The sequence below is a fragment of the Scyliorhinus torazame genome, chromosome 4 (genome assembly GCF_047496885.1).
Source record: "Scyliorhinus torazame isolate Kashiwa2021f chromosome 4, sScyTor2.1, whole genome shotgun sequence".
NCBI classification, from domain to species: domain Eukaryota; kingdom Metazoa; phylum Chordata; class Chondrichthyes; order Carcharhiniformes; family Scyliorhinidae; genus Scyliorhinus; species Scyliorhinus torazame.
In genome coordinates this window covers 212,212,925-212,232,286 of record NC_092710.1, presented here as the reverse complement: position 1 = coordinate 212,232,286, position 19,362 = coordinate 212,212,925, and the positions used below count along the sequence as shown (strand labels likewise).

Below are 19,362 nucleotides of genomic sequence, written 5' to 3'. Positions count from 1 at the left end.
ATTTTGCTGTTGCCATTACAGTTACTCCAGACTCTATTTTGTTTCTTTACCACCCACTTTTGCCTTGCACTATCATGTCTTTTATCACTTAATCTCTCCTGCCTTCCACCCATCCACAGACCTTCATTTTTGTTCTTTCCTTCCCTAAAGTGGCTCATTTCCCTGCCTCTGCACTCTCCAGCAAATTATTACATCGCTAATGCTTTCAAGTTCTGACAAGTGGCCATCAATTTGACATGTTGGGCACGATCAAACGGCTCATCGTGCCCGACTTGATGATGCGACAAGGCCGTCTCTCACGAGGTTTGTGACGCTCGGAACGCCTCGCAAGATCTAACGAAATCGCGCGAGACAACGCAATCTGGATCTTGCCCTCTCTGGGCAGATCTAGATTAACATATTTAAGTGAGCCATTAGACTCATTTAAATATGTCGGTGCCCGATTCTTCCGAGGCCCGGGAACAAACGGCCATGCCTGGAGATCTCGCCATGGCGTCATTTAGCACTGGTCCACACAACTATCTAGGTGGGTTTCCCAAGCCAGCGGAGGTTGTCAGGCTCTGGGCAGGGTGATACACTGGCACTCCTGATGCCACCTGCGAACCTTGGCATTGCTGGCCTGGGACCTTGGTACTGCCACCTGGGCACCATGACATGCCTACTGCCAGGTTGGCATGGGCACTGCCCAGGTGCCAGGTTGTCCGTGCCAGGGATCAAGGTTGCGCTGTGGTGTCCAAGGGGGTCAAGAGATCAGTGTGGCATTCATCAGTGCAGATAATGAGGTAAGTGCGGCCTCGACGCGACGCTCCCGACCGAAGACAGAAAAAAACAAGAGATCCATTTTATAGCTTGGTTGTTCTTGGCGCTGCAGCGCTGAGAAAGACCCAGCTATATGCACCCAAAACGGGACTCTGTTCTTTGAGGTTAAATCGCACCCATCAACACATGGACGGCACGGTGTCACAGTGGGTAACACTGCTGCCTATCAGCGCCAGCGACCCGGTGACTGTGTAGAGTTTGTACGTTCTCCCCTTGTCTGCGTGGGTTTCCTCCGGGTGCTCCGGTTTCCTCCCACAGTCCAAAGATGTTTAGATTAGGCGGATTGGCCATGATAATTTGCCCCTTGGTGGGGTTACGGGAATAGTGTGGAGGATTGCACCTAGCTTTTTCAGAGGGTCGGTGCAGACTCAATAGGCCGAGTGGCCTCCTTCTGCATTGTCGTGATTCAGTGATAGTCTATGAACTTTGTTCCTATATTTTGTAATAGTTATGAAGGCAAAACTTTCAGTATTTACTGGCACTCAGAATCTGGCAAATTTGGGAGTTCACACAGAATTCCAGAGGTCAGTGAGTCTACAGAGTGCGTTATTTAAATTCCCACAGACTGCCATCAAATAGAAATCATTGAAGCAATGAAAACATGCCTTTTTAAACTATTGTAGTTGTAAAAATCATTGAAAAGATTGCACATTGTTCACTGAGGTTTTTAAGCTAATTGCATAATTACTGCTGGAGAGCCTCACTTACCCTAAAGAAAATTTAGTGTAGCAGAATATAAAATTTCTCCATAATGACAAAAAGAAATCATATTTTCAAAGTTAAGTTTTCAAAGTTTGTTTAAGATATTTCTGTTTCCACCTTAATGTTCACTGTACGATTTTAATTAAAAGTGAAAATTCATTGTCCTTGAACAGTGACTTGCGAGGCCATTCCAGAATCAACCACATTGCGGTTAGAAGTAGTCAGATTTCCCATTAAGTGAACCAGGGTTTTTTAATGACAACCATTTCATTGTCTAATTTATGGAAATGTCACCATCTGCTGTAATGGGATTTGTACCGTGCCCGAGAGAATTACCCAGAGACAATGCAACTACGCCACCACATCCCTGGAGGATACTGTGGTGTGACAGGCTGTTTATGCTGCTGGAAATTCCCTTGAATTGACACACCACATTTCGATTGACATTGGGAAAGGGGAAATTCACACCACAGAAATCACCAGATCTCGGTAGACATCTTTGCCGTTGCCCACTAAATCCAAACATCCTGGGGGTTCTCCTCTTCATCCAGTGTAACTTCAACAGAAGGCCAATAGAAACCCTGGAAAAATGATGTTACAGCTGAAGAGCCTGAGAGTCCCATGGAAAATTGCCCACTCCAAGTTGACTCTCAGAGCCATGGTAGACTAAGAGAATGGAAAGGTGCAGAAGATGAACTGATACTGATAAACAAAGCATTTTGGGACAGTGTGAAAGGAGGGACAAATATGTTCCGTGGCCCAAAGAATGGAAAGAACCTCATGATGTCCAGACTAGAAAATACTCAATGTGCCACAAACACAAGCATAGACAAGCTTTGTCATTAACATCAAACACATCAGTTATGTTTCTGAGATACACCATAGTTTGATATGAGAATGCAGATTTGAAGAACAACACTGTAGAAATCAATAAATATGTTACCATGGTTTTGTGAGTAATTATACACAAAGAGTCAGAATGTTACTAATAAGATGATGTAATTTATTAAACCTGCTGATATTCAACCTGCTTTAATCATGTATGATTTCATTGCACAGGATGCGCACATTGAAATTTAGGATCCAAAAGGATTGCCGATGTCAAATGCATTTATAATGTGTCAAAATGACTCCTTCTGACATGAAGACAGGAGTTGCAGGAGTATACCTCTAAATTTAACAGTAAATGCTTGTTCTGTATTGTAGCTCAGCGAGCATCAGAATTGCTGTGGTGCAGTGGCAGCATTTTTTAGGAGGTCTGTTGGACCCATTCACAATTTTCAGTGTTATGTTTGTGTTTAATGAAAATCTGCCAGTAAAGGTCTTCTGCGGGATTCTCCATCGGCGGGATCCTCTGCTTCGCCAGCAGCGTACCCACACCCACGGGTTTCCCCATGCCGTGGGATGACCACAATGGGAAACCCCATTGGCTGGTTGCCGGAACGGAGGATCCCGCTGCCGATGGGGGCGCACCTCGCCAGAAAACGAGGCTGGCGGGACAGGAATCCAGTTGCTCTACCTTGGCTATCTAGACATGAAAATTTCAACATTGGTGCTGGGAGACTAAGAGATTGAGAAGGTGTGGAAGATGAACTGATACTGATAAATGAAGCATTTTGGGACAGTGTGGAAGGAGCTAAAAATTTGTTCCACAGTCCAAAGAATGGAAAGAGCCTCATGATGTCCAGACTAGGAAATACTCAGTGTGCCACAAACACAAGCATAGACATGTTTTGTCATTAACATCAAACACATCAGTTATGTTTCGAGATATACCATAGTTTGATATGAGAATGCAGATTTGAAGAACAACGCTGTATTAATCAATAAACATGGGGTGCTTTGTCACCTTACAATGTCAGGTTGCAAGCATCAAAACATATCGTCCTGAAAGTTTGTGTGAAATGCAGTGGGTAGGTAAGGGTACGTAAGGTTGGTAACTGACATGGGGCCAGCTTCCTCCAAACTTCTATTCCATCTACTGTGTGTCAGTGGTTAATGGGGAAGTTGCTTCTTGCACCTACCTACTTTAGTGCTGAAGTCAATGAAAAACATGGAATTGGTGGGATGGTATCAATTGCTATCCACAAGAAATTTGATTCTGCTGCCCTCAACGTTATGCTTGCCCAAGGTAACCAAAAGTCCCAGACTTTATAGGGCAGTCTCATATTCGAGAATGTTGCTCCCTGTCCCAGGTTGTTTGCTGCCAGACAGTCTTTCTTCCTATTTCTGAACCTTGCCATGTCCTGGTCAGCCCATGGCACACTCATATTATGGAAAGCACCCTCGGGCCACACTGTACCACCTCCCCCCCCCCCCCCACCCACCACTAATCCACCTCTGGCCTTGCTCTAACTTAATGGATTGTGGCAGCTATAGCGGATAATGGGGAAGATAGAAGATGGCTATCATTGAGGCCACCTAACAGTGACAGCTGCGCTGATGTTCCCAACAGGCCTGAAGCCATTGTAAGAGGAAGAGCATTATGGCTGAGCCAACAGCTGAGAGCCACATTTTTTTAAATAGTGAGGCAGGGGGGCCACCAAAGCTGTAGCAGGGTTAGCAATATCCTTAGGGTTTAACAACAAAGGAGCACTCCAACTCAGAAGCAGTCAAGTGGGCGGAATGGTGGTACAGTGGTTAGCACTGCTGCCTCACGGCACCAGGGACCTGGGTTCAATTCCGGTCTCGGGTGACTGTCTGTGTTGTGTTTGTACATTCCCTCTATGTCTGCATGGGTTTCCTCAGAGTGCTCTGATTTCCTCCCAAAGATGTGCAGGTTAGGTGGATTAGCCATGCTAAATTGCCCTTTAATGTCCAAAAGATTAGGAGGGACTACGGGGATAGGGCCTAGGTAGGGTCGGTACAGATTTGATGGGCTGAATGGCTTCCTTCTGCGCTGTAGGGATTCTACGAAGAAGGTGGGTGTGAGGCGATTGGGCCATGCAGCATCATGTAACAAGAGCAGAACTATAACTTAGCTTTAAGCAAAACATGCAGGAGATGATGATCAATATCTAAGTGATAACAAACACAAAATGTTAAATTTTAAAGTGAAAATTATGCTTGCCTGAAGGAAGAAATTAGATGAAAAATTACTTTGGCAAAATCTAAGATGGTGCTGGTGCTGAAAGAGAAAATCACTCCATCTTATGGTCAGATTGTGTAATTACAATGTGACAAGTTTACACGGAGAAGACTCTTCATTAATGTACACAAAGCAATTTATAAAGCTAAAAATGTGATTAAAAAGTGGCGAAAACAGATGTTTTTTAATAGATTATACTTTTGTTTGCATTTGAAAATGTTTTTGGGAACGAAACAATAATTCCAAACGAAAAACTCAAATGCTGATCCAACAAATTTGGAGGTAGGAAATCAATTCCTTGGTCGTGGAATAGAGCTAGAAAACATTGGAATACAGTTCTGTTGTCAGGTGAAGTGGAGATGTTGAAACATGAGGACCTTGTTTGCCATTCCAGAGTAACTACTTTCCATAAAAGACAACATTTCAGCATTCTTTAAAGAAGGGGAGTCAGAGTACTTAAGCATACAGCTGCTTATTAATACTGTTCGTATTGCCCATCTGATGCTGCATGTTACCTGCAGGTGTCATTGGCACAGTCCATCACTGTCTCTCTGGTAAATCAGAGCCTCCAAAAGCAGAGCTTCCCTGTTCAAACCATATCCTGTTCAATCTAATCCATTAAAGGCTAGAGAGAGAGAGAAAGAGAAGACATTAAAGAGCATGGAGAGAGAGGGAGAAAAGAGTCCAATAAAGAGCATGCATAGAGACAGGCGAGAGCCCACTAAAGAGCATGGAGAGAGAGGCAAGAGTCTATTAAAGAATGGAAGGTTGTGACTAGTGGTGTTCCACAGGGACGTGTGCTGGGGCCTCGGTTGTTTGTAGTATACATAAACGATTTGGAGGAAAATGTAGCTGGTCTGATTAGTAAGTTCACCAAGGTAGGTGGCCTGGCAGATGGTGTTGAGGATTGTCAGAGGATACAGCAGGACATAGACAGGTTGGTGAGTTGGGCAGAGAAATGGCAAATGCAGTTTAATCTGGACAAATGTGAGGTAATGGTAGGTGGTAGGTCTAACACCGAGTGCAAATATACCGTAAATGGCAACACTCTTAGGAATATAGAAAGTTAGAGAAATCTGGGTGTGCAGGTCCACAGATCTTTGAAGGTGGCAACACAAGTGGACAAGGTAGTCAAGAAAGCATACAGAATGCTTGTCTTCATAGGACGGGGCATCGAGTATAATAACTGGCAAGTCATGCTGCAGTTGTATAGAACCTTGGTAAGGCCGCACTTGGAATATTGCGCACAATTCTGGTCACCACACTACCAGAAGGATGTGGAGGCTTTGGAGAGGGTGCAGAGGTTTACCAGTATGTTGCCTGCCCTGGAGGGTGTTAGCTATGTGGAGAGGCTGAATAGACTCGGACTGTTTTCATTAGAAAGACGGTGGTTGAGGGGTGACCTGATAGAAGTCTACAAAATTATGAGGGGCATGAATAGAATGGATGGGCAAATACTCTTTTCCAGGGTGGAGGGTTTAGTCACCGGGGGGCATAGGATTACGGTCCATGGGCAAAGTTTAGAGGAGATGTGCGAGGCAGGTTTTTTAAGCGAAGGGTGGTGTGTGCCTGGAACGCGTTGCCAGGGGAGGGTGTGGAAGCAGATACATTAACGGCGTTCAAAAGGCATCTTGACAAACATATGGATAGGATAGGTATCGAGGAATACTGCACAAGGAAGTGCTGAGGATTTTGGCCAAGGTTGGTATCGTGACCGGTACAGACTTGGAGGGCCGAAGGGTTTGTTCCTGTGCTGTATTGTTCTTTGTTTGTTCTTTGTTCTTTGTCGCAGAGAGAAAGGAGAGAGTCCATTAAAGAGCAGAACCAGCTCAGTCTGTGGATCAACACATTTGGGGAATTATCAAAGTGTGAGGTCACAGGGAAATGGGTAAGTGTTTGGTTAGTGAGTGTTTTCCTCCTTTATCCTTTAAAGGTGTGTAATAAAGGTTGTATTGATAGCATTAATGTCTAATAGCAGTTGTAAACGTTATGGGGCGTAGTGGGGTCTATAAATTATAAATTAATTAAGGAAAAGTAATTAATGAACTAACAAATAATAAAGATGGCAGGGCAGATGGTGCATCATGTGTCTGTCTTTAGTAAGTGTCAACAACTTGAGGAGCTTTGGCTCAGAGTCATTGAGCTGGAGGCTGAGCTGCAGACTTTGTGATGCATCAGGAAGGGGCAGGTTACATGTACACTTTATTCCAGGAGGCAATCACACCCCTTCAATTGGTAGAGCTTTCAAGTTGGTCAACGGCCAGGGATGAGGGTGGTGGGGGGGAGGGGGGAGGGGGTGGTGGGAAGGTGACTACATTTCAGGCTGATATGGGGCCCCAGCATGTAGTGATTGAGGAGCCCCAGTTCCTGACTTTGTCCAACAGGTACAAACTGCTTGCTAGCTGTGTGGATGAGGAGAAGGACTTTAAGGCCGATGAGTGGACTGACCATGGTGAAGCATGCCATTCAAATAGGTGGAGTGAAGAGAAATGTGGTCGTGAAAGGAGACAGTATTGTTAGGGGGATATATCCTGTTCACTGCAGCTGCGACCGCGAGCTCCTAAGGTCATGTTGCCTGCCTCGTGCCAGATTTAAGGATATCTCCTCACAGCTGGAGAGGAATTGGAGTGAGAGGAGCCAGTTGTCATGGTTCATGTGGGGACCAGCGACATAGGTAGAACCAAGAATGATGTTCTGCTAAGAGAATTTGATGATTCAGGGTCCAAATTAAAATGCAGAGCATAAAAGGTAATCATCTGTAATAATAATAATAATCGCTTATTGTCACAAGCAGGCTTCAGTAAAGTTACTGTGAAAAGCCCCTAGTCGCCACATTCTGGTGCCTGTTCGGGGAGGCCGGTACTGGAATTGAACGCACGCTGCTGGCCTTGTTCTGCATTACAAGCCAGATGTTTAGCCCACTGTGCTAAACCAGACCCGGTAAATTCTTACATGAGCCTTGCGCAAATGTGGCTCAAGGAGGGGTGTAGGAAGATGGGGTTTCGATTCATGGGGCACTGGTATCGGGATTCAGCGAAGCGAATTATTCTGTTAGAATAGACTACTTGAACCAGGCAGGGATGGGTATGCTGGACAATTGTATAACTGGGGCTGTGTAGAGGGCTTTAAACTAACCGAGGGTGAATGGAGTCTTAGAAATCCAAAGAAAAGAGTCAGGAAATCAGAGCATTATAGTGCGGTGGATAAAGACAAGCAGAGTGAGACAGGAAGGGACAGAGAGTTTAACATAAAATGTACAACAGCTAATAAGGTCATTGCAGGGAATAGAACTATAAAAATTAAATTAACCATTCTTTATTCACGACACCCTATGCTGCTCTTGCTCATGTATTTTCTTTGTTTGAACATTTCATAGAACTTACAGTGCAGAAGGAGGCCATTCGGCCCATCGAGTCTGCACCAGCTCTTGGAAAGAGCACCCTACCCAACCGCACACCTCCACCCTATCCCCATAACCCAGTAACCCCACCCAATTAAGGGCAATTTTGGACACTAACGGCAATTTAGCATGGCCAATCCACCTAACCTGCACATCTTTGGACTGTGGGAGGAAACCGGAGCACCCGGGGGAAACACACACACACGGGGAGAACGTGCAGACTCCGCACAGACAGTGACCCAAGCCAGGAATCGAACCTGGGACCCTGGAGCTGTGAAGCAATTGTGCTAATCACTATGCTACCGTGCTGGCCGTATGTTTGGCCGTTGTTCCGCACCGTAACCAATCACTATTTGTCGATGTTCATTGTTGATTATTCTTTTTGTGTACTGTTAACGTACTGTGTACGTTCCCTTGGCCACATAAAAGTACTTTTCACTGTACATATGACACTAAATCAATCAATCAATCAATTATTTGAATGCACAAAATAAGTTAGTGGCACAAATCATAGATTATCATAGTATTTACAGTGCAGAAGGAGGCCATTTGGTCCATCAAGTCTGCACCGGCTCTTGGAAAGAGCACCCTACCCAAGGTCAACACTTCCACCCTATCCCCATATCCCAGTAACCCCATCCAACACTAAGGACAATTTTGGACACTAAGGGCAATTTATCATAGCCAATCCACCTAACCTGCACATCTTTGGACTGTGGGAGGAAACCGGAGCACCCGGAGGAAACCCACACACACACGGGGAGGATGTGCAGACTCCGCACAGACAGTGACCCAAGCCGGAATCGAACCTGGGACCCTGGAGCTGTGAAGCAATTGTGCTATCCACAATGCTACCGTGCTGCCTTCATAGAGGTAAATGATTTGAATGTCAGGATTCCCATTACATCATAGGAATAATGTTTGGGGGGGTGGCGGGCGTGGACACAATCACAAAGGGAAATCCCACTGGCGGAAATCGTGTTTTGGGATTCTCGTGATACTTTGCACTCCCGTCGCCATTCGTGCCCACTACAAACAAGGGTTCAAAATCCTGGCCATGCTTACAAGGTGATAAAGGTTGGGAAGTTCATATTCCAGAGTACACAATGTTTCAGAAAGATATTGAATGGCAAAGGAAGTGGGGTAGTCTTTATAGGAAAAGATGACATAAAGACATTACTGTAAAAGCATCTGGTCTCTGAAGATCATGAAGTAGAATCAATATAGTTGGAGATTGGGAATAGCAAGAGCCGGAAAATATTGGTGGGTGTAATTTGTTGTCCCCTAACAGTAGTCATACTCTTGGGCAAAGCGTTACTCAAGAAATTATTGGAGCCTAACAAAGGAAATTTAATAAATATGGGGAACTTTAATCTTCACATAGACTGGGACAATCAAATTGGCAAGAATAGTCTAGAAGATGAGTTTGTAGAACCTTTCTGTGATAGTTTCTTGGAGCAGTACTAAGTGGAATCAATTATAGATCTAGTATTGTGTAATAAAGCATGGTTAATTAATAATGTTACAGCAAATTATCCACTGGGTAATAGTGATCATAATACCAATCAATTCCATGTTAAGTTTGCAAATGACATATTTAAATTGCAAACAATAACCACAAACAAAGCCAATTACATCAGTATAAGGGGAGAACTAGCTAATGTTAATTGACTGAGTAGATTACAAGGTATGGAGGTAAATGAAGAGTGGGAATCATTTGAAGAAACAATTCAAAATCTTCAACAAAAATACAATCCAGTGAACAACATAAATGTAGCGAGAAAGACCCACCCGTGGGTCAATCAGGAAGTTAAGCATAGTATGAAAAGAAGAGGCTTTCAATGTTGCAAAAACAGTAGCAAATCTGAGGTTCGAAAATGTTTTAGAAACCAATAAAAGGCCAGCAAAAAATTAATAAAAGGGAGAACATAATAGAAAATTAGGGTAAACTAGTAAGAAATATAAAAACAAATAGTAAGAGTTTTTATAAAGATAGTATCTAGAGTAAACATTGGTCCCTTAGAAGCAAGTGCAGAAGAAACTATCAAGGCAAATGAGAAAGTGGCATTGAACAAACATTTTGAGCCTGCCTTCATAGTAGAAGACACACATTTCATACCAGAAATAGACGGTAACCTGGGTATAAAAGAGCGAGGACATTAGATAAATTTATATCAGCGGAGATAATGGGCAAGATTTTCTGCCTCCTCCCCCATTGTCGGGGACCATTTGTGGTCACATGACAGAAACCAGGTCTGATAAGGGTCATATAATAAGAAATGAAAACAGAACATGCTGGAAAAACCCAGCAGGTCTGGCATCTTCTGTGGCAAGAGAAACAATGTTTGAGACTATTATGATGCTTTGGCAGTTCTTTCAGAATAGTTATGTGGGACTCTGTTTCTCTCTCCACAGATGCTGCCAGATTTGCCGCGATTTTACAGCATGTTCTGTTTTTGTTTCAGATTTCCAGCATCTGCAGTACTTTGTTTTTATTATTGGCATATAACCAGACACATTTTTAAGAGCAGGAAGGAGAAAGAAGAAGATTACCAGACCAGCAAAGGAACAGGACCATGTCGAAAATCCATCAGGATGCAGAAAATCTGGGCTGGCCTTTACCCACATATTTGAGGAACCAAACCAGGGTTTTACTTTAGGGTTCGACTGCACCTTGACTGGAATTATGTCAGACAAACCTTCTACTGTGAGCAGTAAGCCACTGCAAATCTATCTTTATTAACCTCCAGCCTCCATTTCTTCAGCAGACCAAAAAAGGGAATGTAAGGTATGTAACATTTCAATACTTCATCTCAAAAGGAGCAGGTGTGACAGTGAATCTTGGGACTTATAAGGCCTAAGTGCATGTCATCTCTCTTGTCACCTTTTCTTGTGAGTGTGTCTGTGAGACTGTGTGAGTGGGTGCTGTTGTGGATACATTTTGGATGTTGAGTAATAAACATTAATCCTTCTTTTTAATTTTTGACAAAGATTTGGTCATTTGTCTATTCTTAACTATCACGTCACTCAAGGGGTTCAAAATACTTCTGTTCTGTTGAATAACACATTTGTATTTGGTCAGTTGAGAGGTGGAACAAGGAGGATTCATCCCGGCGTCTCTACCCTGTTTGTAACAGCAGAGGCAAGAGTACTACCAACTGAGCCTAGGCTGACCTCGCTAGCAAGCTCTTCTGGTGTCGCTTGAAAGCCTTAACAATGTTCAATAGACATAGATCTGGCATAAGTGATCTCAATCCATATTTCTTATCACTTATACCTTTTAGTTCGATCAGTTGGTTAGGCAATTCACATGTGGATCAGATCTACATCAACAGCACAGGGTTCAACCCCCATTCCAGCTGAGCTTGAAGCAGGATCTTCCTCCTCACCCTGGCCATTGTAACAAATCACAGCATTTTGCTATGGTTCAGCAAATAATCAAAAGACCCTGTATTCAGCACAGAACTGAAGAAGATAACTAACTTATTCTCATAAGTTTGATGTAATCAACAGAAAAATCTACCATGTCTCTTAAAATATATTTCTTTGCACATTTCGCTGCTCAAAAAAGAACTTGAGCCAATGTATATCCTCCAAAACTAAATAATTTGTTGACACGGTCTGTATTTTATGTACCTCTCACTGCCTTTCTTTAGAGGAGGCATTGCAGGAACTTTATAATTTCTAAATAAAGTATTTTTATGATTTCTTTGCTATGCTATTGGAAAAAGTGCCAAGTTAGATAATCCCAGTTATTACAATTGTAAATGATTTTGCTATACTTTTTTAGAAAATATAAATAATAGAATATTGAGTTTGAATTTGAGCAATATGAGGCTTTCCTTTACATGTGATTATCCACGAGTTCCCACATTGTACAGGAACTGTAGTCAACGGGTCCCAGCTATCCCATCCTTTTCCTTTAAAAAAAATTATTTAGATCCAATTATTTATTTTGATTATTTATATAATCACTGTATTGGTTGAAATTACTTAACACTTCCTTCCTCCTCTACAATGAATGTTAGCTTTCCATTCTGTTTAGAAGATTCTCCCACCTCTGTTCACACAGTGTAACAGAAATTTACAATTAACAAGTAAAATTGTTACAATAAAGACCTTCTTTTATTTGTTTTGCAATGAATGAAAGTGGATTGTGTTCTTTTCAGCGACTGGAACACTGCTGATTCCTCGATTCTGAAGTCAAGGAATTGGAACTGGAATGCATTGCCTGAGTATGGCGGAGGCAGGTACAATCAAGACATTCGAGAGGTAATTGGATTATTAGCCGAAAGGGAATAATAGGCAAGGCTACAGGGAGAAGACAAGGTAATGACACACGGTAAATTACTCCCCAGAGAGCAAGCAAGGACATGATGGGTCGAATGGCCTACATCTGTGCTGTAACCATGTTGTAATTCTGTCATCAGGCAGTCACTCTGCTGGACTGCAGTGTAAGACACACTTGAGGTGATATTCCATTGCTTCAAATTTGAATGTAACCTGCTCCAGTTTGCAGTGCCTCCCCCCTTCCCCCACCCCCACCTGCTGAGCATCGACTCCACCTCAATGCACACAGGCTTTGCAGCTTTGCTGGGTGCTAGGCAGAAATCCACTTTTGCCAAGATATGTTACAGCCAAGACTCAGACTCTTGCCTTTGAATGGAAAGGTGATGGGTGCACCTCCTCTTCCAGATATTTGAGCACAAACATCTAGGCTCTAATGCAATTCACTCAATCTAATTGCTGGAGTCAATTACTGATTCCACTACAAAAGTAATATAAGCAGTATGTACACAAGTTATTTAGCTGTGATTTCCTGACAAAGAATCCATTCATAGTTTCTAATGACAAACAGGCGCCACAACAGAAAGAAAACCACATATAACTTGGTTTCCATTTACCAACAGAATCACGGTGGAATTACGCAGGCACTACATTTCTGTAAAAAAACACTTCTTGCCAGTTTCACCATCGGCAAGCACCACATTTGAAGCTGTGGTAATGAATTGGTGCAGTCAGTGCCATTCCTATTAAGCCATTATCGAGCAACCCCACAAGAGTTAATACAACTTACTTTCAGTTTTCCTGCATGGATAGAACAAGGAGCAAAGCATGAAAAGGAAATTGCACATAGAAAGTCATGTTTTGTGTACTTCCACACTATTATTTTCCCTTGGCTTAACTGACAATTCAAATTAAACTAAAAAGAATGTGATCCAAGTAAATGGGGCTCTCCTATTTCCATATTCTACAGTGCTAATTAGGTAGTGCTTACAGTGTTTACAAATCCTTACAAAGCTAAATCAGCACATAGAATAAAAACCTAGAAAGTTTTGTATCTTGGAAATTATTACAATATGTTAATAATGGTAATAATTGTATATTCACGGCAACACATTTAAAAAAAGGTTTTGATATGTTTTTGATTCTGCATCTGTTTGTTTTCTCCATCGCATCCAAAGATGTGCAGGTTAGGTGGATTGGCCATGTTAAATTGCCACTTAGGGTGGGGTTGCAAGAATATGGTGGGGGATTGAGCCTAGGTAGGATGATCTTTCGAAGGGTCAGTGCAGACTCGATGGGCTGAATAATCTCTGTCTGCACTGTAGGGATTCTACGATTCGATGAATTAACTGTATTATCTTTCTATGTTCACAGAATCACAGAATTGTTCCAGCGCAGAAGGAGGCAATTTGGCTCATTGTATCTGCACCAACTCTCTGAATGAACAATTAATTTAGTTCCACATCCCTGACCCCTCCCCATAACCCTGCACATTCTTTGTTTCTGATAACCGTTTAATTACCCTCCTTTTGAATGCTTCAATTGAACCTGCCTCCATCCACCACACTCTCAGGCCCCACCTACTTGCTGCATGAAGAGGTTTTTCCTCATGTCACTTGTGATTTTTTTTGCCAATTGATTTAAATCTGTTTCTCTTATTGTTCTCAATCCTTTCAAAAGTGGGAACAGTCTACTCTGTCCAGACCTCTCATGATTTTATAATAATAACCATCGCTTATTGGCACAAGTAGGCTTCAATGAAGTTACTGTGAAAAGCCCCTAGTCGCCACATTCCGGTGCCTTTTTCGGGGAGGTCAGTATGGGAATTGAACCCCGCTGCTGGCCTTATTCTGCATTACAAGCCAGCTGTTTAGCCCACTGTGCTAAATCGGCCCTTATTTTGAATATCTCTATCAAATCTCCTCTCATCCACTCTCATGAATCTTAAGATTTTCTGCACTCTCTCCAACACCTTCATATCTTTCTTAAAGTGTGGCACCCAAAACTGGACATAATACTCCAGTTGTGTCTTATACAAATTCAACATAACCGGCATCTCTTGTACTGCTTGCCCTTACTAATGAAGCCTAGAATACTGTACCCTTTATTAATAACTCTCCCAATATGTTCTGCCACCTGCAATGAATTATGCACATATACACACAGGTTTCACTGCTCCTGCCCCTCCATCAGAGTTTTATTCTTTATTTTATATTGCCTCTCTGTGTTCTTCAACCAAAATGAATGACTTCACATGTCTCTGCATTGAATTTTATCTGCCACTTGTCCACGCATTCCATCAATTTGTCTATGTGCTTTTGAAGTTTTACATTATCCTTCTCATAGTTTGCAATGCTTCCAAATTTTTCACCATCCACAAATTTTGAAATTACATCTAGATCTGAGTCACTAATATATATCATGAAGAGCAATGGTCTCATCAGTGACCATGGGAAATTAAAAACTTTTGTGAGGGCCACGAAGATTCCAGCACGAGTTTTAAGGATACAAAGTAATAACATTTATTTACAATAACATATATATATATATATATATATATATATAACAGCAGCAGCAACTTCCCTTGCTGCACACTCCTTCCTGCTGGTTCCTAAACTGGCCAGCTTTATTTATACTAGGAGTTTACTAATGGTTTCTCCGCCCCCATCATGGGGGAAGCTCATACTCCCACAGGATTGTGGGATTGTCATTAGTCCCCAGCCAATGGTAAGTAGGCAGGTTATAACATCCCTCCCCCCCAAAGTCCAAGGAATCCACCGAAGACCCTGGTGAAGGAGGGCGTCGGACTTGTTTTGCCGCAGGCCGGACATCACTTGCACGCGGAGCTAGATCAGGTGGCGTGTAACGAGACGGAGACCGGCGCTTCCGTGATGAACGGCGCAACGGTTGTACATCCACGGCCCGTGGACCTGAGGATTCCCCCTCTGATGCATCCTGTGTCTCCATCTCGGAGTCAGAGTCTGCTGCCTCCGTCATGTCAGCGTCTCTATCTCCATTCGGTTCTGCACCAGTGGAAGATTGTGAGGACTACGTTCCCTTGTCTCTGGTCTCTGCGGCTGTAGAAATGAGCTCTGGGGGCGGGGAATCTTTTGAGGGGATAGTCTTCTGGACCGAATGTGGTCTACATGTTTGCGCTGGAGACGACCCTGGGCTTGCACCTGGTAAGATATAGGGCCCGTTTGGTGAAAGATTACACCAGGAACCCACTGGGCACCACCAGCAAAATTCCGAACGAACACTGGGTCACCGGGCGCAAACTGCCAAATCGGCCGATGCCGAGAAAATCCCTGTCCCTGCCCTTCTTGTGTGCGGTGTACTTTTGCGCCAATGTCCGGGAAAACCATACCAAGGCGGGTGCGAAGTCTCCGGCCCATTAGGAGTTCTGCGGGAGCTACCCCAGTCACCGCATGGGGGGTGGTCCTATACGTAAACAAAAAGCGAGCCAGTCTCGTGTCCATTGATCCGGAAGACTGCTTCTTTAGGCCTCTTTTGAATGTCTGCACTGCGCGCTCTGCCAACCCATTTGAAGCCAGGTGGTAAGGGGCAGTGCGGATATGGCATATGCCGGTCATCTTCGTGAACCTCGCAAACTCCTCACTCGTGAATGGAGTGCCGTTATCCGTGACCAGCACATCGGGGAGGCCATGCGTACTAAACGACAAACGCATCTTTTCAATTGTTGCGCAGGACGTTGTCCCCTGCAATGGCATAGTGTAGGTTAGATGGCTTTTGTTTCGGTGCAACATCGTGGGCCGAAGGGCCTGTACTGCGCTGTATTGTTCTATGTTCTATGTTCTATGTTCTATCTTATGCACCTCTAGCCATTTAGACTGGGCGTCAATTAATAGAAGGAACATGGATCCCTGAAAAGGGCCTGCGAAATCTGCATGCACGCATGCCCAAGGCCGCCCTGGCCATTCCCAGTGATGTAGGGGCACGGCCGGCGGAAGCTTCTGATGCTCCTGGCAAATGGAGCAGTTTTGGGCCACCTTCTCAATGTCGGTGTCAAGGCCTGGCCACAAGACATATCTCCGGGCCAACATTTTCATTTTGGTGACACCTGGATGCCCATTGTGCAAGTCTGTTAGTATCAGCTCCTGGCCTTTTTCCGGGACAATCACACGCGTCTCCCACAAGAGGATGCCGTCTTCCACGCTGAATTCTGACAGCTTGGAGGAAAATGCCCGCAACTCGCCTGGGAGCTGTCTATGCTGCCCACCATACAGGACTATGTGCCGAACCTTTGACAGGACTGGCTCCGTCTGGGTCCACTCATGGATCTGTGATGCCGTGACAGGCAAGGTGTCCATAAAATTTAGGGTTGCAACCACCTCACCGGTCGTGGGGGTCGACATGGGGGCCAGTCGATAAAGGCAATCGGCTCAGTGCGTCAGCATTTGCTATCTGCGTACCTGGTTTGTGCTCCAGAGAATACTCGTATGCAGCAAGCAACAAAGCCCAGCGCTGGATCCGTGCGGAAGCAATGGGCGGTATTGGCATATCCTCTCTGAAAAGTCCCAGCAGAGGCTTATGATCAGTCACGATAGTGAAATGGCGGCCATACACGTACTGGTGGAAGCGTTTCACCACAAAAACCACTGCCAGGCCCTCCTTCTCGATCTACGCGTACTTTTTCTCCGCTGCAGTCAATGTGCGGGAGGCGAAAGCTACCGGTCACTCGGCCCCGCTCTCCGTCTTGTGGGACAGGACGGCCCCAATACCATACGGGGATGCATCACATGTGACGAGCAAAGGCTTTCCAGGATCATAGTGGGTTAGTAACCCAGACGACGACAATTGTTGCTTTACCCGCCGGAAAGCGGTTTCTTGCGGCTGACCCCAAACCCAGGTGTGATTTTTCTTCAGCAGAAGGTGCAAAAGGGCCAGCGTAGTTGCCAGATTGGGGAGGAACTTCCCGTAATAGTTTACGAGACCGAGAAAAGAACGAAGATGCGAAGTGTCAGTCGGGGCGGGGGCCTGTTGAATTGCATGCACTTTCTCTGCGACGGGGTGCAAACCTTCACGGTCCACCCGATAACCTAGGTAGACTACTTCCTTTGCCTGAAATACGCACTTTGTGCGACGTAAACGGACTCCAGCCTCCGAAAGGCGTCTAAGGACAGCATCCAGATCTTCCAAATGTACCTGCTCCGACGTCCCTGTAATCAAAACGTCATCTAAGTAGACAGCAACACGTGGTAAACCTCTCAAAATGCCCTCCATAACACGTTGAAAAATTGCGCAGGCAGAGGATACTCCAAAGGGCAACCGTGTATATTCATACAGGCCCCGGTGTGTATTAATCATTACATATGGTCGGGAGGCAGGGTCCAGCTCCAACTGCAGGTAGGCGTGACTCATATCTAATTTTGTGAACGAGAGTCCACCTGCAAGCTTCGCGTAGAGATCCTCTATGCGAGGCATTGGATATCGGTCGAGTCGGGAAGCCGTATTCACTGTAAGTTTATAGTCGCCACACAAGCGAACTGTGGCATCTGGCTTCATTACAGGTACAATTGGTGCTGCCCAGTCAGCAAAACGGACGGGCCTGATAATACCCAAACTCTCCAAACGAGTGAGCTCCCCTTCTACCTTCTCGAGCAAGGCGTAAGGCACCGGGCGTACCCGGAAATAGCGCGGCGCGGCTCCTGGTTCGACTTGGATACGGGCTACGGCCCCTTTTATTTTCCCCGAACCAGGCTGGAATACATCTGGGTATCGTCCTAGCACCTCAGTCAACCCTTCATAAACTGTTTGGAGGATGTGCTGCCATTGCAACCGCAAATGGCGCAACCAGTCCCGACCCAACAGGCTGGGCCCATGGCCGCGCACCACGATAAGTGGGAAACGCCCCTCCTGGCGTCCATAAACAACAGGGGTCATTGTAGTTCCTGCAATGTCCAGTGGTTCCCCCATGTAGGTGGCCAACCTGGCCTGTGAGTCGGTTAATGTAAGGGTCTGTATACCCTGCTTGATGCGGTCGAATGTCCTTTGGGCAATCACGGAGACCGCTGCGCCAGTGTCCAACTCCATCTCAAGCGGGTGGCCATTGACCCATACTGTCACCTTAATGGGGGCCACACGGGGAGCTGCCACACAATGCAACTGCAGGCAGTCGTCCTCCGTCTCCACGTCCTCAGGAGTAGTCGCCGCAGTTTCATCCACATGGAAGGTACGGCCCCTGGGCTGGTCCCAGTTATGGCCCCTGGGCTGGTCCCAGTTTCGGTCAGAACGACACTCTGGCGCCCCCAGGACCGCCGTCCGCGACGGGGCCGGCGCCTACAAGTCTGACACGGACATGGCTCCTTATCCATTGGTTCTGGAGAAGGCTCCCTTCGGGGAGGAATGTCCGACGGCCACTGGCATCGGTCCGGACGTTGCCTCGCCCAATGTACCGCAGGAGTGCGGGGGGATGTTTTCGGATGGAAGGGGTTGTGCCCCAAGGCATGCACTTCCATTCCCTGTAGCTCCTGCACTCCTCGTTCTGCGCTCTCTCGGGACAATGCTATTTGAATGGCCTGTTGAAAAGTCAATGTTGGCTCATCTAACAACTTTCTCTGGGTGGCCGCATTGTTAATACCGCAAACCAAACGGTCGCGTAACATTTCTGACAAGGTCTCACCATAGTCACAGTACTCCGCAATCCTGCGTAGCCTGGATAGAAAATCGGCAAGGGATTCTCCAGGGGTCCTCTCAGCGGTATTAAACCGGTAACGCTGGACTATCGTGGACGGGGTTGGGTTAAAATGTTGCCCCACTATATTCACAAGTTCATCAAACGTTTTGGTGTCCGGCGCAGCTGGGTACGTAAGGCTCCTAATCACCCCAAACGTATGCCGGCCACAGGCGGTGAGCAATATGACCACCTGGCGCTCGTTTTTGGTGATATTGTTTGCCTGGAAATAGTAACGCATCCGTTGTGTGTACTGGTTCCAGCTTTCCAGCGCAGCATCAAAAACATCCAAACGTCCGTACAGAGGCATGGTATAATAGAAAACAACTTCCAACCTGTATCCAACAAAAATCCAGGGAGGTGGCTTCAGCA

At 45.2% G+C, this 19,362-nt stretch overlaps 1 long non-coding RNA gene across 1 annotated transcript in view; it reads right to left on the bottom strand.

Annotated features, from left to right (window-relative positions):
• Positions 1 to 4,781: 4,781 nt before the first annotated feature.
• LOC140410735 (uncharacterized) overlaps positions 4,782 to 19,362 on the bottom strand; it is a 118,602-nt gene continuing 104,021 nt past the window's right edge. Inside the window, exon 3 of the long non-coding RNA XR_011940720.1 lies at positions 4,782 to 5,234. This is a non-coding gene — a long non-coding RNA (uncharacterized lncRNA). The remainder of the gene's footprint in view (positions 5,235 to 19,362) is intronic.